The sequence below is a fragment of the Rutidosis leptorrhynchoides genome, chromosome 10, assembly GCF_046630445.1.
Source record: "Rutidosis leptorrhynchoides isolate AG116_Rl617_1_P2 chromosome 10, CSIRO_AGI_Rlap_v1, whole genome shotgun sequence".
NCBI lineage: Eukaryota > Viridiplantae > Streptophyta > Magnoliopsida > Asterales > Asteraceae > Rutidosis > Rutidosis leptorrhynchoides.
Genome location: NC_092342.1, coordinates 127,778,233 through 127,802,732, shown reverse-complemented (window position 1 = coordinate 127,802,732; position 24,500 = coordinate 127,778,233).

Below are 24,500 nucleotides of genomic sequence, written 5' to 3'. Positions count from 1 at the left end.
GAATCTAAGAGTAATGATACTGGTTATATTTCGAATTGAATTATGCGATTTCAAAATCAGAATATGTAATTGAATTTGAATGAGTATGATTGTTTTGATTTATATGAAAGAATGGATATTGTTGTGAAAGTAGGGAGTATAGTTGATGATTGCTGAATTAGTTTCGAAAAATGTAATATATTAATTGTGAATTTTTATATCTCTCGGGTATTACCTACCCGTTAAAAAAAATTTTCACAATTAATATTTTGTACAAAAGAAGTTTATTACAGTCTTTATGAAAATATATGTGTATATTTTATGTAGATGTAATATAGATTTAATGAGTTAATATTAAATTAAACTCATTTGTTTTATGGTTGGAACTAGAATTGAGTAATCCCTAAAACTTTATAAATTGTATAAGTATTTCTTCAATAATATTGAAATTATGAATCATTACTTTGTTATTTGTTGGTTTTCGTGAAATTCTTGCGAACTTCGCAAGGTACGAATGATGTTATTTGAAAAGTTTCGAGTACATCGATGATGAAAGTGTAAATCAAACATATATTCGAATAATACACTTGATTTATTATGAATTGGATTTTTATTGAATTGAGACAGAGATTGTAATTAACGATGGTTAAGTTGCGAACGAAGGACGTACATCATTGCATATTTGTAATATGAATTAACTGAGTAGTTAAGATTCACACATAATAGCTTAGTACGGGAAGATTTATTATGGTTTAAAAATTTATACATATAAAATATACATATAAATCTTTCGATTGGAAATGAGTTAATATTTCATAACTCGTTGATACAATATATTTGTTGCTGATTCGTAAGGATGTCCACAATGATTCTTGAACTGACAGAGTTTGTGATGTTATAGGTGCTGTTGATTCTGACGATACTGACGGCACTGACTGTGTTGATGATGCTACGGTCCTGTTGATGCTGTTGGTAAAACAAATCTAGCTTGTAAATCGTACACCATTTTCGATCAAAGTTTCTACTCTACCATCTCCGTTCACTCATCCGATTTACGGTCAGAATTAAATAATCTCTAAGATTTTGGAGATTACATAATTGCCGCAGAGATATCTCTTCAATGAAGTTTATGAATTAATACTTCATCGTTTGTTGTTGTTGATATTCCTGGATATTTACAGGGCGTATGACGTTGATGTTTGAGATACAGATTGTGATGTTGCGGTGTGGGATGTGGATGTTGTTGTTGGTGGTGGTGATGGTACTGTTGGTGTTGCTGATGGTGGTACTGTTTATGCTGTTGGTGCTGCTGCTGGTGTTTGTAACCTTTCCACCATATTCTCCAAAGCCACTACCCGAGCGCGAAGCTCGTTGACTTCTTCTATTACACCGGGGTGATTGTTGGTTCGGACGAGCGGATAAATAAAATCTAGAATTTGGTGTAGTATGTAATCGTGACGAGATACTCTAGAAATAAGAGAAAAAATGGTGTTTCGGATAGGTTCGCCGGTAAGTGCTTCAGGTTCTTCGCCAAGAGGACAATGTGGTGGATGGAAGGGATCACCTTCTTCTTGTCTCCAATGATTAAGGGGGCTACGAACCCATCCCCAATTCATCCAGAATAGATGATGACTAATTGGTTGATCCATTCCGGTCACACTGCTTTCGGAACTTGAGTGGGATTCCATTTCGGAATCCGAGGGACTTGAACTAATGACAAATTTCATTTCGTACGATTGAATAAAGAATTTTTCGATATGAAATGATTTTTTTGGCTATCGGGTGGTATTCTAATTATATAGAGCAAAAGGTTTCGTAGATTACGGAGGAATTTACGGAATATGTCAGGCAAAGTTTACAGTAACAGATACGCTAAGATATGAATTAGCAGATACGCTAAGATATGAATTTTGTCTATACACTATTCATGCAATCAATGCAATAAAATGTGTCTAGACTAAGAATGATAAGCAGGTAATTTTCGACAAAAATGATGAGCAAAACTTTTGACATGCAGACACGGTCGAAGTCCAGACTCAATAATGCATCCTAACGACTATCAGTTAGACACACTAATGCAGACCTGGTTCGCTAAGTCCACCGCTCTGATACCAACTGAAAGGACCCGTTCATATACATTATAAACGATTCACAATAGTTGATTACATCGCGAGGTATTTGACCTCTATATGATACATTTTACAAATATTGCATTCGTTTTTAAAAGACAAACTTTCTTTACAACGAAAGTTGACGGCATGCACACCATTTCATAATACATCCAACTATAATTGGCTTAATAATAATCTTGATGAACTCAATGACTCGAATGCAACGTATTTCAAAATATGCCATGAATGACTCCAAGTAATATCCTTAAAATGAGCTAATGCACAGCGGAAGATTTATTTAATACCTGAGAATAAACATGCTTTAAAGTGTCAACCAAAAGGTTGGTGAGTTCATAGGTTTATCATAACAATCATTTCAATATATTAATAGACCACAAGATTTCCGTTTAGAAATATATGTACACTCGCAAGTGTATAAAGGTATTCTATAAGTTGTAGGCACCCGGTAACAAGCCTTAACGTTCATGTTTTACCCTCTGAAGTACACCAGATCAGGTGTGTTTAAAATAATCTCGAAGTACTAAAGCATCCCATAGTCAGGATCGGGTTTGTCAGGCCCAATAGATCTATCTTTAGGATTCGCGCCTACCGTACATAGACAAGTAGTTTAATGTTACCAAGCTAAGGGTATATTTCTGGTTTAAACCCACGTAGAATTAGTTTTAGTACTTGTGCCTATTTCGTAAAACATTTATAAAAACAACGCATGTATTCTCAGTCCCAAAAATATATATAAAAGGGAGCAAATGAAACTCACTCATATAAATATTGTAAAACAGTTAATAAAGCATTTGCATGTATTCTCAGCCCAAAAATGTAATGAGTAAAAAGGGATCAAATGAACTCACAATACTGTATTTCGTAGTAAAAATACATATAACGTCATTTAACAAGTGCAAGGTTGGCCTCGGATTCACGAACGTATCAATATTGAGATTCAATATTGCAGGAAAGTACGTAGACGCAACGGAGATGATAAACACTAGATTGACCTCACGAGCATACCCATGAACCATACCCATCACCTCCATAGCTATAACCCATAATTTCCTTAGCTTCGACTCATTTAAAAAAACTATTTTGAAATCACTCGGACAGTACTCCGTCGTAATATTTTATGTATACTAATAATATCTTGAAATAATACAGAGCAAATATATATATATATATATATATATATATATATATATATATATATATATATATATATATATATATATATATGTAAATCGATTGAGAGAGTTTAGAGAAATATATTTTCAAGTTTCTATGAAATAATGAAACCTATTGAATTCTATTTATAATAGATTTTTGAATTATTAAAGTGAGTTATTAAAGTATGAATTATTAAAGTGAATTATTAAAGTATGAATTATTAAAGTGAATTATTAAAGTATGAATTATTAAAGTGAATTATTAAAGTATGAATTATTAAAGTATGAATTATTAAAGTGAATTATTAAAGTATAAATTATTAAAGTGAATTATTAAAGTATGAATTATTAAAGTGAATTATTAAAGTATAAATTATTAAAGTGAATTATTAAAGTATGAATTATTAAAGTGAATTATTAAAGTTAAAGTAAAGTAAAAGTAAAGTAAAGGTAAAGTTAAAGTATAGTAAAAGTATAAAAACTATGTATGTATAATACGCGTATAAATATATATAATATTAATTTAAATTGTTATATATATTTAATGAAATAAAATATAAATATCGTTATATTTATTATACTGGTTAAGTAATGAGTTGTCAAAAGTGATTCTAGATATTTATAAAAGTTATATACGTTTTAATAATAAAGTTCTTTTTAAACTGAAAACGTCTTTGTACGTTTGAAAATAGATTAATAGAATATTATGGAAACCAATTCTCCACTAACTTTTGTCTAACTTTCGTAAATGATACTTTTTGTTTTTATTTATAAATAGCTTTATAAATTATTCCGAATATCGTTAAGAGGAATAGATTTTCTCAAATCATAGTGGACCTCTCAACAGAGACTTGTAATCATAATTCAATATTTCTGATAATTCAATCATTTAATATATATTTTTTTAATTTCGTCGAAAATCATATTGAAACAAATACGTTCGTGTAAAGTATTATACGTTTAATACTTTATTAATATTCTCAAGTTATAATATATATATACATATACATATCTATTTATATATAACGGTTCGTGAATCGTCGAAATTTGGTCGAGGTTATAATGAATGTATGAACACAGTTTAAAATTTTTGAGATTTAACTTAAAAAAATTTTGCTTATCGTGTCGAAATAATATAAAGATTAAAGTTTAAATTTGGTCAGAAATTTCCGGGTCGTCACAGCATCGTTCTTGGTCATAAAATTTCAAAGGAAGGAATTGAAGTGGATAGAGCTAAAGTAGATGTAATTGCTAAACTTCCACATCCCACCAATGTTAGAGGAGTTAGGAGTTTTCTAGGGCATGCCGGTTTTTACCGACGTTTCATAAAAGATTTTCTAAAATTGCCACTCCTATGAATAAACTCCTAGAAAAGGATGCTCCATTCATCTTTTCAGATGAATGTATCAAATCTTTTAATATTCTTAAAGAGAAACTCACTAATGCGCCGATCATGATAACACCAAATTAGAATCTACAATTTGAACTTATGTGCGATGCAAGTGATTTTGCAATGGGAGCCGTTTTAGGACAAATGATTGAAAAACGATTTTAACCTATATATTATGCTAGTAAGACGTTCCAAGGAGCACAAACAAATTACACAACTACTGAAAAAGAACTCCTTGCTATTGTCTTTGCTTTTGACAAATTTCGTTCATATCTCGTTCTAGCAAAAACGGTGGTCTATACCGACCATTCTGCTCTTAGATACCTCTTTTCGAAACAAGATGCTAAACCACGATTAATCCGTTGGATCTTACTCTTACAAGAATTCGATATTGAAATCCGAGATAAAAGAGGAGCAGAAAATCTCGTCGCTGATCATCTTTCTCGTCTTGAAAATCCCGGATTAGAAGTTCTAAATGAATCGGCCATACAAGACAACTTTCCTGATGAATATCTATTGAAGATAGATTATAATGAAATACTATGGTTTGCATGAAAGGACCCGTTCATATACATTATAAACGATTCACAATAGTTGATTACATTGCGAGGTATTTGACCTCTATATGATACATTTTACAAACATTGCATTCGTTTTTAAAAGACAATCTTTCTTTACATCGAAAATTGACAGGCATGCATACCATTTCATAATATCCACTATCCAACTATAAATTGATTTAATAATAATCTTTGATGAACTCAATGACTCGAATGCAACGTTCTTCGAAATATGCTATGAAAGACTCCAAGTAATATCTTTAAAATGAGCAAATGCACATCGGAAGATTTCTTTAACACCTGAGAATAAACATGCTTTAAAGTGTCAACCAAAAGGTTGGTGAGTTCATTAGTTTATCATAATCATTTATTTCCATCATTTTAATAGACCACAAGAATTTCATTTCCAGTTCTCATAAATATATGTCCCATGCATAGAGACAAAAATAATCATTCATATGGTGAACACCTGGTAACCGACATTAACTAGATACATATATGAATATCCCTTATCATTCCGGGATCCTCCTTCGGACATGATATAAATTTCGAAGTACTAAAGCATCCGGTACTTTGGATGGGGTTTGTTAGGCCCAATAGATCTATCTTTAGGATTCGCGTCAATTAGGGTGTCTGTTCCCTAATTCTTAGATTACCAGACTTTAATAAAAAGGGGCATATTCGATTTCGATAATTCAACCATAGAATGTAGTTTCAATTACTTGTGTCTATTTCATCAAACATTTATAAAAGCGCATGTATTCTCAGTCCCAAAAATATAAAGGGTAAAAAGGCAAATGAAACTCACCATACTGTATTTCGTAGTAAAAATACATATAACGTCATTGAACAAGTGCAAGGTTGGCCTCGGATTCACGAACATAAATTAATTATATATATTTATGTGTTGGTTAATATTTGTCTAACAAATTTGGTCAAGTCATAGTGTACCACAATCCTAATGCTCGAGACTAATATGCAAAAGTCAACAAAAGTAAATTTGACTCAAAATAATTTCCAAAAATCTATACATGATTAATATATAGTTTAAATATCGTCGTTTTATATTTTTAAATATTTTTAAAAGATTTATTAGAGTAAATAATATAATTTATTTATTAATAAATAAAATTTTATATTAAATTTATATAATAAAATATACTTATATATATATATATATATATATATATATATATATATATATATATATATATATATATATATATATATATATATATTAAGTAATAAAATTTATAGGGTTCATTTAATATCATAAAGATAATATGATAGGTATTATTAAAGTAAGTTATTATACGTAGTAAAATATGTTTGTATCACATATTTATTTGATAAAATAATAACTATAATAATAGTAAGTAAAAGTTGTATTATTTTGTAATAATAATAATTATTATAAAAATATCAATATTTATAATTACTAAGATGACATTATGATAAAACGATGATTCTAATTATGATAACTTTAATATTTACGATAATTTTAATATTATCTTTAAAATAATAATTCTATTTAAAATAATAATAATAATAATGATATTTTATAGTAACAATGACATTTCTATTAAAATGATAATTTTTGTTAAAATGATAGTTTTAATACTAACGATACTTTTAATAATAATAGTAATGATAAAAATAATAAGAACGATAATTTTATCTAAATCAATATCTTATAATATTTTAATTTCATCATGATACTCTTACCCATTATTTCCTAATCGTTTCGTTTAATAGCTTTTAATCGTCTTTTATATCGTGTTCATAATAATGATAGTAATAGTAATCAAAATAATTAGGTGTTACAAATATTTGTTTTAATTACACTAATATTAATAACGATAGTTACTATAACATTATTAACGGTAATACTAATAATTATCTTAATGATAATATAGTAATAATAATAATAACAATAACAATAACCATTTTTAAATAATGATATATATATATATATATATATATATATATATATATATATATATATATATTAATAATGATAATAATAATAATACCAATAATAATAATTGGATAATAATGATAATACTAATTATAACTTTAACGATAATAACGATAGTAATAAAAAAGATTAACAATTTTTAATGATAAATCCCTTTTATTGATAAAGATAATAATAATGATAATAATAAGATAAAACTAGAACGACGATAAAAACGACGATAATAATAATCATTTTTAATAAAAATATCGAAAATTCAATTGATTATAACTTCTAATCCATTCATCGAAACCATTCGATATCTAAAGAAAAAGTTCTTAATTTTTCGCTAGCTTTCCAAGGACATGCATATCTTATACCTTATCTCAACCGCAAGTGTAACTAATTCAAGATTCAACCTAACCTGTCTAAGGGTAAAATCAAAAGTACAAGCATGCATAATCCTAAATACTCGAGCACTAGTCAGTAATACACTATTAGTATGTAAAAGTTAAATTATGAGTACTCACGTATCAATATTGAGATTCAATATTGCAGGAAAGGTACGTGGACGCAACGGAAATGATAAACACTATATTGACCTCACGAGCAACCCATGAACCATACTCAATCACCTCCATAGCTATAACCCATAATTTACTTAATCCTATCCCACTCGAAAAACAATTTCGAAATCACTCGGACAGCACTCCGTCGTAATATTTTATGTATACTAATAATATCTTGAAATAATACGGAGTAAATATATATATGTAAATCGATTGAGAGAGTTTAGAAAAAATATTTTCAAGTTTCTATGAAATAATGAAACCTATTGAATTCTATTTATAATAGATTTTTGAATTATTAAAGTGAATTATTAAAGAATGAATTATTAAAGTATGAATTATTAAAGTGAATTATTAAAGTATGAATTATTAAAGTGAATTATTAAAGTATGAATTATTAAAGTGAATTATTAAAGTTAAAGTAAAGTAAAAATAAAGTAAAGGTAAAGTTTAAGTATAGTAAAAGTATAAAACTATGTACGTATAATACGCGTATAAATATATATAATATTAATTTAAATCGTTATATATATTTAATAAAATAAAATATAAATATCTTTATCTTTATCATACTAGTTAAGTAATGTGTTGTCAAAAGTGGTTCTAGATATTTATAAAAGTTATATACGTTTTAATAATAAAGTTCTTTTTAAACTGAAAACGTTTTTGTACGTTTGAAACTAAATAGATCAATCGAGTCTTTATGAGATTCAATCTTCCACTATCCTTTGTCTAGTTCTCAATGATTGACAATTTGTTCTTATTTATAAATCACTTTACCATTTTCCGAATATTGTTAAAATAGAAAGATTTCTCAAATCAACGTGGGCCTTTCAATAGAGACTTGTAATTATAATTCAATATATCTGATAATTCAATCATTTGATCTTATCTTCTAATTCCATTGATAAACATTTTGAAACAGATACAATCATATAAAGTATTTAATCTAATATTTTGTTTACGTTTCAAGTTATAATATATATACACATATACATATATAATCATATTCGTTTAATGGTTCGTGAATCGTTGGAACTTGGTCGAGGTTGAATGAATGTATGAACATAGTTTAAAATTCTTGAAATTTAACTTAACAAATATTGCTTATCGTGTCGGAAACATATAAAGATTAAAGTTTAAATTTGGTTAGAAATTTCCGGGTTGTCACAGTACCTACCCGTTAAAGAAATTTCGTCCCGAAATTTGAGTGGAAATGTCGTGAATGATAATAAGTATGTTTTCATGATGCATACGGGCTGAAAATTAGAGTTTTATTATCAGCGAATAATTTGGATAAACAATTCATTTATATGAAGAGTACGAATGAAGCTAACATAGAAGAGTGAAATGAGTAAGTGTAGATTCATCTTATCATTTGACGTAGATATGATTGATTCCCAGATTTCAAGGAATTTGAAGAAAATCTTCTTAATAAGATTTGACTCTCCGATAATCAAGGGAATTAGGATCCGCTTTAAATGCGATCGTCCATTTTAATTGTTCTGTCGGAGATTTTCTTGTAAATTCACCTCCTTCGTTTCCTTACAACTCACACCTTCTGTTGATGCATTTTATACAAGTCCCTAGACATCTACCCACGTCCATTGCAGGTACAACAGTTTACAGGCCACCATGATTGCTCGTTATTATACTATCCGTGTTTGTAGGTGGTTACAGGAACTGCAGGAACGAGATTTAGATGTTTGACTATGTTAGACTTAGTCAGACATACGAGTGAAGCCTCACTAGTACGACTGACAGGCTCATATGCACTGTTGATGCTGAGCTAAGTCACAATTACAACCTAATTGAGAAGACACGAGTGAGTGATCACCTGTACGACTGATGAAGCTAACTCGTACATGTGATGAATGAATCGTATGGGTGAGTCAACAGTAGGGGTATATAAAGTCTTATGTTCTTCATTTTAGGTTAAGCCTCTCATTTGTTACACACACTCAGATCTAGTGGGCTCCTCCAATTCTCTCTCAGTCTAAATCACCCAGGTGGTGAATAATAGCTCTAGGTGTTGATCTAATCACACTTGATTTAGTTGTGGTTTGACTAAATTAATCAAAAAAAACTTAACCTATTCACTAGAGGGTTTGATTCACTTTTTCCGCCATTGTGTGAGTTAAATCTGTTAATTTCTAAGTTCCTAGTCATGTTTATCACCTTCTATTCTTTCCCCCTAACTCATATTTTAAAGTATTCATCAATATGCTCCATCCAGTTCTGATTCTCGATATACTTCTAACTTTCATATCGGTCATTCTTCTTTTTCATCTACCGCCGGAAGAATCTATTTACTTCTACTATACTCTTGGGTTTATAGTGTTTCTAGTTCTCCCGTGTCTTTATATTGCTATATGCATCGATATATATGGTTTATAATTTCTGGTTTATCGTTGGGCTTTATATGTTCCCTTATATTTTAAAGTCTCTGCTTCTGTCTTCTATAATCATTATCATTCACAGTTAATGCTCTCTTTTATTTGCTGCAATTTATACCCCAATTTCTATTTTGGAGTTTTGTCCTTTCGTTTCTTCTTCTTGCGATTAAGCACCGCTTGTAATGGTCCAGAATTCACAGATATGAATTTCGGAATGAACATTGTTAATGTTCTAGGAAGGAAATTGTGATGGCACGATCTTGACTTGTCAAATTACTAGAATACCTTGAAAAAGGCCGAATCATCAAGAAATATTTTCTTGATATTTTAGAGGTTAAATAGAATACAAGAGTCGTATAACATGGCACATGATGATGTTATGATCTGTGAATCATCACGTTCCATTTAGAAGCTCAGCATGACTTACTGTAATATGATCAGGTTGATCAAGTGTCATTATATTATACTCATTCATGCTTCAGTTCCCAACACTACTTCAAAATATTCCTATTTTAAATTTGAATGTTCCAGAATTTAGAAACTAAAATAGTTTCTTTTATGATGTAATATAGATAGCGCGAAGAGGTAAATGATTTCAAATAAGAAAAATTAAGAAAATATCTTCAGAAATATGGAGGATATTTATAATGAAAGATATGATGATATTTTAGAATATCTAAGATCAGAGGATGATGAAGAATATTATTCACAAGGGTTTAGAGTCAGGAGTAAGGTATTTGATAATAATTTCAGTAGACACTGAATCATTTGGATTCTTTGAAGGCAGGTTTAGTATTTGTGATTTGTCCATAGCCTCCTTCATGGTTTGCTTAATCCGTTTTCCAGTTCCAAACCTTCTCTTTTTCTAAGCTTTTCCAACACACTATCCTTTATTATCAAACTTTTGACTGTTAAGGTCGTTTACAGTTTTTGCTGCTTCATCAGCATTTTCCAAACTTCGGAGAACTAGTTCGCAGTTTAGGGTGTTTTTCAGAAACTTCACATTCAAAGTATATAAGTCTAGGAGATAGACGTTATATATACACCTATAACTATTGGCAGACACATGCTGCAAGATTTCAAAATACTAGTTGCTGATTCCCAGTAATTGGCATGACAATTCTTGTTACAAGATGCGAATGAGTAAATGATGGGGTTTCGATAAATATAATGACTTTTCGGAAAGTCAAAGATCAGTGAGGTTGTTGGTAAGTTTATTTTTAATGTGGTGAGACATAAAAGGTTCTCCGGTAACGATGACGAAAGCGCAACATCTATATCAAGGTTATAATAAGACTGTTTCAACTGAAAAGTCGAAGTTGACTTGCTAAAGCTGTGACAAAACTAACTAATTTGAAAAGGAATCGCAAAGTTATTTTTGCTAATAAATGCCAAAGGGTCTGACACGGATACGTGTTAAATTATGACTCTGGTTTCGAGAGCTTTTTAGATGCAAGACTGTGGTTAATATGTGGTTGGATCATCATCTCGATTGTTCATTATTTGAAGTGTCTTCATGAATTTCGAAGGGTTTTGAACACAGATTGTAATCGTTAATATACATATGATGTTCTAACACAGTTTTGAAGTCAAAGTATAGCTTGTGAAAGATGTAAGGATCTAAGAGTGATAATTTCGGTCATATCTCGAGTTGAATTCTGAGATTTCAAAATCAGAATATGTAATTAAATTTTGAATGAGTATGGTTGTTTTGATTTCTATAAAAGAATATATATTGTTTGAGAAAATAGTGAGTATAGTTGATGATTGCTGAATCAGATTCGAAGAATGTAACATATTAATTGTGAATTTATATATCTCTCGGGTATTACCTACCCGTTAAAAAAAATATTTCACAATTAATATTTTGTACAAAAGAATTTTTATTACAGTCTTTTTGAAAATATATATATATATATATGTATATTTTCTTCAGATGTAACATCGATTTAACGAGTTAATATTAAATTAAACTCATTTAATTTACGGTTGAAACTAGAATTGAATAATCTCTTAAAGGCTTTAGAGATTACATAAGTATTACTTCAATAATATTGAAATTATGAATCAATACTTCGTTATTTGTTGGGGCATGATATTGGTTTTCATTAAATTCTTGTGAACTTCGCAAAGTACGAATGATGTTATCTGAAAAGTTTCGAGTACATTGATGACGAAAGTGTAAAATCAACATATATTTGAATAATACACTTGATTTATTATGAATTGGAATTTATTAAATTGAGACAGAGGTTGTAGTTAATGATAGTTAAGTTGCGGACGAAGGACGTGCATTATTGCATATTAGTAATATGAATTAACCGAGTAGTTAAGATTCACACATAATAGCTTAGTACGGAAAGATTTATTATGGTTTAAAGATTTATATATAAGATATACATATAAATCCTTCAGTGGAAATGAGTTAATTCTTCATAACTCGTTGATACAATATACTCGTTGTTAATTCTTAATGATGTCCGCGGTGATTCTTGAACTGACGGAGCTTGTAAGGTTATAGGTGCTGCTAATGCTGATGCTGACAACACTGACGATGCTGGTGATGCTGGCGGTACTGTTGATGTTGTTGGTAAAACAAGTCTAGTTTGTAAATCGTGCACCATTTTGGTCAGGGTTTCTTTTATCATTTCGGTCCACTCATCTGATTTATGGTTAGATCTAGAATAAGTAATCTCTAAAATTTTAGAGATTACATAATCACCGTAAAATATTTCTCCGATGAAGTCATGAATTAATACTTTATCGTTTGTTGTTGTTGGTCTTCCATGTTATTTATAGGACGTATGACCTTGATGCTCGTGGGATAGATTGTGGAGTTGAGGTTTACGACGCGATTGTTTTTGGGGGGTGGTAATGGTACTGTTGACGTTGATGTTGGTGGTGCTGATTATGCTGCTGGTGCTGCTGCTGGTGTTTGTAACCTTTGCACCATATTCTCCAAAGCCACTACCCGAGCGCGAAGCTCGTTGACTTCTTCTATTACACCGGGATGATTGTCAGTTCGGACAAGCGGATAAATAAAATCTAGAATTTGATGTAGTATATAATCATGACGAGATACTCTGGAAATGAGAGAGAAAATGGTGTTTCAGACAGGTTCGCCGGTAAGTGCTTCAGGTTCTTCGTCAAGAGGACAATGTGGTGGATGGAAGGGATCACCTTCTTCTTGTCTCCAATGATTGAGGAGGCTATGAACCCATCCCCAATTCATCCAGAATAGGTGATGACTGATTGGTTGATCCATTCCGGTCACACTGCTTTCGGAGCTTGAGTGGGATTCCATTTCATAATCTGAGGAACTTGAACTAATGACGAATTCCATTTAGTACGATTGAATAAAGGATTTTTCTATATGAAATGATTTTCCAGCTATCGAATGGTATTCTAATTACATAGAATATCTATATATATAGAGCAAAAGATTTCATAGATTACGGAAGAATTTACGGAATATGTCAGACAAAGTTTAAAGTAACAGATACGATAAGATATGATTTAGCAGATACGCTAATATATGAATTTTGTCTATACACTACTCATGCAATTAATGTAGCAAGACGTGTTTAGACTAATAATGATAAGCAAGTAATTTTCTAAGGATGATAAGCAGATGATTTCAGACTAGAAATGATAAGTAAAACTTTTGACATGTAGACACGGTCGAAGTCCAGACTCACTAATGCATCCTAACGACTTATCAGTTAGACACACTAATGCAGACCTGGTTCGCTAAGACCACCGCTCTGATACCAATTGAAAGGACCCGTTCATATACATTATAAACGATTCACAATAGTTGATTACATTGCGAGGTATTTGACCTCTATATGATACATTTTACAAACATTGCATTCGTTTTTAAAAGACAATCTTTCTTTACATCGAAAATTGACAGGCATGCATACCATTTCATAATATCCACTATCCAACTATAAATTGATTTAATAATAATCTTTGATGAACTCAATGACTCGAATGCAACGTCCTTCGAAATATGCTATGAAAGACTCCAAGTAATATCTTTAAAATGAGCAAATGCACAGCGAAAGATTTCTTTAACACCTGAGAATAAACATGCTTTAAAGTGTCAACCAAAAGGTTGGTGAGTTCATTAGTTTATCATAATCATTTATTTCCATCATTTTAATAGACCACAAGAATTTCATTTCCAGTTCTCATAAATATACGTCCCATGAATAGAGACAAAAATAATCATTCATATGGTGAACACCTGGTAACCGACATTAACTAGATACATATACGAATATCCCCTATCATTCCGGGATCCTCCTTCGGACATGATATAAATTTTGAAGTACTAAAGCATCCAGTACTTTGGATGGGGTTTGTTAGGCTCAATAGATCTATCTTTAGGATTCGCGTCAATAAGGGTGTCTGTTCCCTAATTCTTAGATTACCAGACTTTAATAAAAAGGGGCATATTCGATTTCGATAATTCAACCATAGAATGTAGTTTCAATTACTTGTGTCTATTTCGTCAAACATTTATAAAAGTGCATGTATTCTCAGTCCCAAAAATATAAAGGGTAAAAAGGCAAATGAAACTTACCATACCGTATTTCGTAGTAAAAATACATATAACGTCATTGAATAAGTGCAAGGTTGGCTTCGGATTCACGAACCTAAATTAATTATATATATTTATGTGTTGGTCAATATTTGTCTAACAAATTAGGTCAAGTCATAGTGTACCACAATCCTAATGCTCGAGACTAATATGCAAAAGTCAACAAAAGTAAATTTGACTCAAAATAATTTCCAAAAATCTATACATGATTAATATATAGTTTAAATATCGTCATTTTATATTTTTAAATATTTTTAAAAGATTTATTAGAGTAAATAATATAATTTATTTATTAATAAATAAAATTTTATATTAAATTTATATAATAAAATATACTTTTAAAAATATCAATATTTATAATTACTAAGATGACATTATGATAAAACGATGATTCTAATTATGATAACTTTAATATTTACGATAATTTTAATATTATCTTTAAAATAATAATTCTATTTAAAATAATAATAATAATGATATTTTATAGTAACAATGACATTTATATTAAAATGAATTTTTTTTAAAAAATGATAGTTTTAATACTAACGATACTTTTAATAATAATAGTAATGATAAAAATAATAAGAACGATAATTTCATTTAAATCAATATCTTATAATATTTTAATTTCATCATGATACTCTTACCCATTATTTCCTAATCGTTTCGTTTAATAGCTTTTAATCGTCTTTTATATCGTGTTCATAATAATGATAATAATAGTAATCAAAATAATTAGGTGTTACAAATATTTGTTTTAATTACACTAATATTAATAATGATAGTTACTATAACATTATTAACGATAATACTAATAATTATCTTAATGATAATATAGTAATAATAATAATAACAATAACAATAACCATTTTTAAATAATGATATATATATATATATATTAATAATGATAATAATAATAATAATAATAATACCAATAAAAATAATAATAATAATAATTGAATAATAATAATAATACTAATTATAACTTTAACGATAATAACGATAGTAATAAAAAAAATAACAATTTTTAATGATAAATCCCTTTTATTGATAAAGATAATAATAATGATAATAATAAGATAAAACTAGAATGACGATAAAAACGACGATAATAATAATCATTTTTAATAAAAATATCGAAAATTCAATTGATTATAACTTCTAATCCGTTCATCGAAACCATTCGATATCTAAAGAAAAATTTCTTAATTTTTCGCTAGCTTTTCAAGGACATGCATATCTTATACCTTATCTCAACCGCAAGTGTAACTAATTCAAGATTCAACCTAACCTGTCTAAGGGCAAAATTAAAAGTACAAGCATGCATAATCCTAAATACTCGAGCACTAGTCAGGGATACACTATTAGTATGTAAAAGTTAAATTATGAGTACTCACGTATCAATATTGAGATTCAATATTGTAGGAAAGGTACGTGGACGTAACGGAAATGATAAACACTATATTGACCTCACGGGCATACCCATGAACCATACTCAATCACCTCCATAGCTATAACCCATAATTTACTTAATCCTATCCCACTCGAAAAACAATTTCGAAATCACTCGGACAGCACTCCGTCGTAATATTTTATGTATACTAATAATATCTTGAAATAATACGGAGTAAATATATATATGTAAATCGATTGAGAGAGTTTAGAGAAAAATATTTTCAAGTTTCTATGAAATAATGAAACCTATTGAATTCTGTTTATAATAGATTTTTGAATTATTAAAGTGAATTATTAAAGCATGAATTATTAAAGTGAATTATTAAAGTATGAATTATTAAAGTATGAATTATTAAAGTGAATTATTAAAGTATGAATTATTAAAATGAATTATTAAAGTTAAAGTAAAGTAAAAATAAAGTAAAGGTAAAGTTTAAGTATAGTAAAAGTATAAAACTATGTACGTATAATACGCGTATAAATATATATAATATTAATTTAAATCGTTATATATATTTAATAAAATAAAATATAAATATCTTTATCTTTATCATACTAGTTAAGTAATGAGTTGTCCAAAGTGGTTCTAGATATTTATAAAAGTTATATATGTTTTAATATTAAAGTTCTTTTTAAACTGAAAACGTTTTTGTACGTTTGAAACTAAATAGATCAATCGAGTCTTTATGAGATTCAATCTTCCACTATCCTTTGTCTAGTTCTCAATGATTGACAATTTGTTCTTATTTATAAATCACTTTACCATTTTTCGAATATTGTTAAAATAGAAAGATTTCTCAAATCAACGTGGGCCTTTCAACAGAGACTTGTAATCATAATTCAATATATCTGATAATTCAATCATTTGATCTTATCTTCTAATTCCATTGATAAACATTTTGAAACAGATACAATCATATAAAGTATTTAATCTAATATTTTGTTTACGTTTCAAGTTATAATATATATACACATATACATATATAATCATATTCGTTTAATGGTTCGTGAATCGTTGGAACTTGGTCGAGGTTGAATGAATGTATGAACATAGTTTAAAATTCTTGAAATTTAACTTAACAAATATTGCTTATCGTGTCAGAAACATATAAAGATTAAAGTTTAAATTTGGTTGGAAATTTCCGGGTTGTCACATTGCAGACTATGCAAACTACTTAGTATGTGGATTCCTTGAAAAAGGATTATCGTACCAAAAACGAAATAAATTCTTCAGTGATATAAAACACTATTTCTGGGAAGATCCACATTTGTTTAAAAGTTGTCTAGATGGAATAATACGCCGATGTGTATTCGGAGATGAAGCTAGTAAAATCTTAAACCATTGTCACACAGGACCAACAGGAGGGCATTATGGGCCTCAACTAACAGCAAGAAAAGTTTATGATGCTGGATTCTATTGGCCTACAATTTACGAAAACGCACACCTTCTTTGCAAATCCTGTGATGCTTGTCAAAGGGCCGGAAAAATAAGTCAACGTGATGAAATGCTACAAAATGTCATTCAAGTATGTGAAGTATTTGACATTTGGGGTATTGACTTTATGGGTCCATTTCCAAAATCTCATAATAATCTATGTATTCTCGTAGCCATTGATTATGTGTCTAAATGGAAAGAAGCACAAGCTCTCCCAACTAACGATGCACGAGTTGTAGTCAACTTTTTAAAACGTCTTTTTGCAAGGTTTGGAACACCGAAAGCTTTAATAAGTGATCGGGGAACTCATTTTTGTAATAATCAACTTGAGAAAGTTCTCAAAAGATATGGAGTAACTCATAAAATCTCCACTGCATATCATCCACAAACAAGTGGACAAGTTGAAAATACCAACCGAGCTTTAAAACGTATTCTAGAAAAAACCGTAGGATCAAATCCGAAGGAATGGTCCATAAAATTGGAGGATGCACTTTGGGCTTTTAGAACAGCCTACAAAACTCCAATTGGAACCACACCTTTTAGACTCGTTTATGGAAAAGCATGTCATCTTCCAGTAGAAATTGAACACAAAGCATTTTAGGCTTTGAAGACATGTAATCTTGATTTACATGAAGGTGGACGTCTACGGTTAAGTCAACTAAATGAATTAGAAGAATTAAGACATGAAGCATACGAAAATTCATTAATCTATAAGGAAAGAACAAAGAAATGGCATGATAAAAGAATCAGAAGTTCAAAAGAATTTAAAGAAGGAGACAGAGTTCTTCTTTTCAATTCACGATTCAAGCTATTTCCTGGAAAATTGAAATCAAGATGGTCTGGACCATTCATAGTCAAAAGAGATTTCCCATACGGAACGATAGAATTAATAAATTCAAATGGAATTGAATTTAAAGTTAATGGTCACAGAGTTAAACATTACATAGATAGTCCAATGGAAGTTGACAGCGAAGTTAATCACAATTTCGATACCACAGCTAACTAAGTGTGGGGAGAATCAAGTCTTTAAAGGATAATATGTATTTCTGTTAGAGTTAGATTTTCTGTTTTCGTGTAGTTCTCGAAAATGGAACCCGAATGGTCTTTCCCTAGCAGACCCTAAAGAACTAGTCTTCTCCCCCCATTCTGAATTTTTTTTTTTTTAGGTTTTTACGAAATGAAGACTTCCTGTGAACTAAACCATGGTCTAATGCTATACGCTTTGATCACTAAACGTAATAATGACACACTTCCAAGTGAACTAGTATCAGTAATCAGAGAAAGATTGGACGGAGTAAGAAAAGAATCCAGATGCGAAGATAATAAGTTACAATTTGGTAAAGGAAAATCAAAATCCGCAGCGAAAAGAAGAGCACGACACCTAGAAAGATGTCACAAATGCGGAAAATGGTCACATGGAGGTAAATGTTCAAATAATCAAACCTATTCAAACACCGAATTTGTTACTTTATGCAGAGACGGACCGTTCATATGTTTAGAAGAAAAAACACTGAATGCTCGAGGTTACGCCTATGTAGCTATGGAAAACTAATTAAACCGACTATCTTATGAGCGGGATAAATCGTATCACTAAGAATACTATCTCACAGGTAAGTCTGTACAATTTTTATTTTTTATTTTTATTTTTAACCTTTTGATAATAAACGCTAATTTGTTCGCTATAAAGTATTAATTTGGTATTGAATAAAATTAGGTTTGGCGACCAAAATTATTGATATCATTCAAAAATTTATTACATCACTGTGAAATTTAACGTTTATTCTTAAGGTATAAATATCTTTAATCAATCAACACAAAATATTTCAAAAATTCGTCATGAGTTAAATTAGGTCATGGAACCGAAATTACTTTACCGAAAAGAGGGGCGCATATTTTTGATAATATTTGATTGATTAAAGTGGGATAAAAGCCAAAAAGATTTTTAATTTTATTTTTACAATGTTTTTACAATTAATATATAATTATTAATTTAATATTGTAAACTTATTTAAAATTGTAAATATTTGAAAAAATTTATCTTTTTAATATAAGTTTGTATGTATAAAAACAAAAATATAATATAAGTTTGGTGTGAATTTATAATATGAATTTTTAATTAAGTTTGGTGTGAATTTTTAATTTTATGCATTTTAAATTTAAGTTTGGTGTGAATTTAAAAACAAAAATTTACTTTATTTTGCTAAGTTAAAAATATGATTTTTAAAATTCGTCGTAAGTTGAAGACTAGGTCTTTGAACCGAAATTGCTTTACCTGAGGGAGGGACGAGAACTTTTATTATCATTAGTTTTAATCTTATTGAACTAAAGTATGCCAAAAATATTAAAAAACCCAAAAATCTTTACTTTTAAAACCGCGCTTTGAATTGACAAATTTTAAAATTTTGTCGAGGGACAGACTAGGACATCGATCCGAAAAGCCCTCATCCTAAAAAGAAACAAATTTTTAAAATTTTATTAATTATATGTTTTATTTAGTTTAAGGTTTTATATAAAAAAAATATTATTTTACAGCTTTGTTGAGATAATTACCAATTTTTTGCTAGTTTTTGTAAACTCATAAATTTGGTAATTAGGACATAGGAACCAAGGAGGTCCATTACAGCTTTGTAGAGAACAGGTTGAGCCCTTAGGATTGAAAGTTTATGTGGGTGCTAAGGTATTGAAAAGTAGACGTAACCAGATGGGATGTCTTTCGAGATGCTATTCTTGACGTCCACGTTCGTATAGATGAGGAAGCAATGACGAACACGGCCAGACATAGTATGTATGAGCAGTGGAACTCCGAGTGAGTATACGAGGATTATCGGCGACGCCAACACGATAGCTGGTTAGTTCATCAGCACCAAATAATGAGCCAGCTATCATATCAGGTACCAAATAACTATGTACCTACTCGACCTGCTTATTTTCCGCCACACAGCCCCTATATCCGACCACCCTTTAACCGGTATGACTATAACCAAGCCTATCAGAACACCTATAACCAACAATGGAACCCACCTGATGAGATGAACTGGAACCCATATCCAGACTGATTTAGTTCCATTTGGTTATTTTTATGATTTTTATGATTTTTATCTTTTTACTTTTTCATGTTTAAACTTATGTTATTGGATATATTTGTGTAATTTTTATCATTTCTATTATTATTGTGTACTAATATTTCACATTTAGGATTTGAAATTGGGATATTAAGTCCCATTTTAAATTGCCATGCATGTTATATTTGTATTGTATGTATATTGTCGATTGTACAAAACAGGGTAAAACAGTGCATTTTCAAAGACTGGCATTAAGTTCAGCAAAAGCTAGTAGTTTTGACGACAAAACGAAAAACAAATGTGATGTAACAACAAGAAGGAATGAACAAATGATGTGCACCATTTATCATTCAGCAAACAAACGCCAATATGTTTGGAAACTTTGGTAAAATTTAATCATTTTTCTACGCTAATCACCCTCAATAATTTAAATTGTTACTGATTTCTTGCAAATGAGGGCATTGCAAGATCTTAAGTGTGGGAAGGGGTTAAATTCTTTCGGATTTTTAAATTTTTTTTACTTTAAACACTTGGTTACCATTAAAAATACTAGTAACGTAGTAGTTGTATTAGAATCTAGTGCTCTCTGATAATAAAGAACAGCCCTAGTCTTATATACTGACTACCCAATTCTAGTAAAATTTTTCAAAATTTTCAATTAAATGAACTCAAAATCATGTTTATACATATTTATGAACGATAAAACTAGGTGTTAACACAGAAATTATTGTTACCTCGGAAAGGACATAAATTGAGAAACAAACCAAAATGTTAAAATTCATTTAAAATGGAATAGAGGACAATAAAAAGGAAAATAAAAGTCAAGTGTGGGAAAAATTACCAAGTTATCTTAAACATATGTCACATATTTCTGTAACAAATAATTGAAGATACTTTTGCTTTGGACTAAACTAAACAGTTTTACCCGATTTACTGTAATATATTTGAAAGAAAGATGGATCTACACGATGAATCAATTCCATCGTTAAAAGGAAGTAAAGTCTTCCGAAAAAGAAACGCGCTTCTTGATTTAGGTTAGGAAGTTGTCGTCCAGACCAGCTGTAGGTTGACGAAAAATCTAGAAAATTCATCACTAAAATCAGCAGAAAATCCACGGACCTCAGCATAAAATAGGGTCGCCAAGTGGTCAGATTTATACTAACCATGAGAAGGATTTATCTCATACAATGGGGGGCACCATGCAAATTAGCTTGATAAGACTAATGAATCAGATCCCCAGAAAGGATAATCTCCTTAAAGATTAAAAATTAGCTTTTAAGCCTGATATTACTCAATCCTTGAGATTGACCTTAAAGATTGAGAATTACAAACTCATGGAATTCAATGATATCTAAACTCGAGCTTGAACGAGAAAATATTTTGATCAAATTACAAACCGATTTGTTTTCTGAAAACCCATTTTCAATGCGTTCATTACCATTGAACGTAAAATCCTAGGAATTCACCTGGAATTCATTAGGTCACCTGAACCAATTCGGGTGTCAACCGTAAGAACGGTGGTTGCATAGCATGGTCAAAGACAGGACCTTGTGCCAGACCGAAAAATTATAAGGGTGAGCTTTACTATTGCTCCTACAAAGGATAGTAATTGCGTCCGACACGTTATAGACCATAATTAAAAGCATGTCAGGGTACATTGCCTTAAACAGTGCTTGTTCAACGCTTTCCTTTACAACCGGACGGTAGTTTATCGAAAGGTAATATACGGAGCAAGTATACTGGACGTGTTGCTTTCCTAATACAAGGTTAGCAAGTGGGTGACACAAAACCACAAGTTTTGAGCTAAAATTTTCAAATCTGAAACCCACCAAACCCACAAAAAGAATTTGCAAACACCGGTGAAGGGTTATTCCGGAAAACTTATCTAGGGTAAAAGCTAGATTTAATTTTCAAAAGATCAAATGTTTTCATAAAGATCCAATTTCCTTAATGGATCTAAATTTTATAGTCATGTGAGACTGTAAACCACATCGTTACTACCATTGTTTATACCGCCGTATAGAAATCACTGATGTACAAAGTGTGAAGAATAAAGAAGTGATTCTAGTATTTCAAGACTATATTGCTTGAGGACAAGCAACACTCAAGTGTGGGAATATTTGATAATGCTAAAAACGAACATATATTTCATAGCATTATTCCTCAAGAAAGACAAGCTTTTAGTTACAATTGTCCTATTTACAAGTGATATTCGTTTAAATAATACTCCCTTCGTCTCATTCCAATAGTCCACAGACAAAAAATACGCAGTTTTAGGAAATCCCACTAACTTCATTTCTCCACCAATGAAATATCTTCTCTCTCCAGATCCACCAATGAAATATTTTCTTTTCTTTCTATTTATGGAAGTGGACTATCAGAATGGGACAGCCCAAAATAGAATAATGGCCTATTGGAATGAGACGGAGGTAGTAAAAGGTGAAGACAAAAGACAGATTCGACGAATTGAAGATGCAAACGACCAAAAAGCTCAAAAGTACAAAATACAATCAAAGAGGTTCCAATTATTGATAAGAAACGTCTCAAAATTTCAAGAGTACAAGATTCAAAACGCAAAGTACAAGATATTAAATTGTATGCAAGGACGTTCGAAAATCCGGAACCGGGACCAGAGTCAACTCTCAACGCTCGACGCAACGGACTAAAAATTACAAGTCAACTATGCACATAAATATAATATAATATTTAAATAATTACTAAAATTATTTATATATTATATTTATTTATATAATCCGTCGACAAGTTAGGAGCCAAGGTTTGGTGAGCTGTAAAAACAAACTCCGCGACTTGCAGAGTTTGAAGAAGAAATGGACCGCGAGTTGCGGAGACACTCTGGACGAAAATCCCTATAAAAGGCAATGCAGTTTGATCGTTTAATGTATCCATTAATCCATCCTCTCTATATCTATACGTAATATTTATATTTATAATTTATATTTTAATTTTAATTTTAATTCTAATAATAAGGGTATGTTAGCAAATGTTGTAAGGGTGTAAGTTAAAATTCTGTCCGTGTAACGCTACGCTATTTTTAATCATTGTAAGTTTTGTTCAACTTTTTTAATTTAATGTCTCGTAGCTAAGTTATTATTATGCTTATTTAAAACGAAGTAATCACGATGTTGGGCTAATTACTAAAATTGGGTAATTGGGCTTTGTACCATAATTGGGGTTTGGACAAAAGAACGACACTTGTGGAAATTAGACTATGGGCTATTAATGGGCTTTATATTTGTTTAACTAAATGATAGTTTGTTAATTTTAATATAAAGATTTACAATTGGACGTCCCTATAAATAACCATATACACTCAATCGGACACGATGGGCGGGATATTTATATGTACGAATAATCGTTCATTTAACCGGACACGGGAATGGATTAATAGTCATTAGAATTATTAAAACAGGGGTGAAATTATGTACAAGGACACTTGGCATAATTGATAACAAAGTATTAAAACCTTGGGTTACACGCAGAGGATAACCTGGTGTAATTATTAAACAAAGTAATAAAAACTTGTTACAGTTTAAGTCCCCAATTAGTTGGAATATTTAACTTCGGGTATAAGGATAATTTGACGAGGACACTCGCACTTTATATTTATGACTGATGGACTGTTATGGACAAAAACCAGACGGACATATTAAATAATTCAGGACAAAGGACAATTAACCCATGGGCATAAAACTTAAATCAACACGTCAAACATCATGATTACGGAAGTTTAAATAAGCATAATTATTTTATTTCATATTTAATTTCCTTTATTTTATTTATT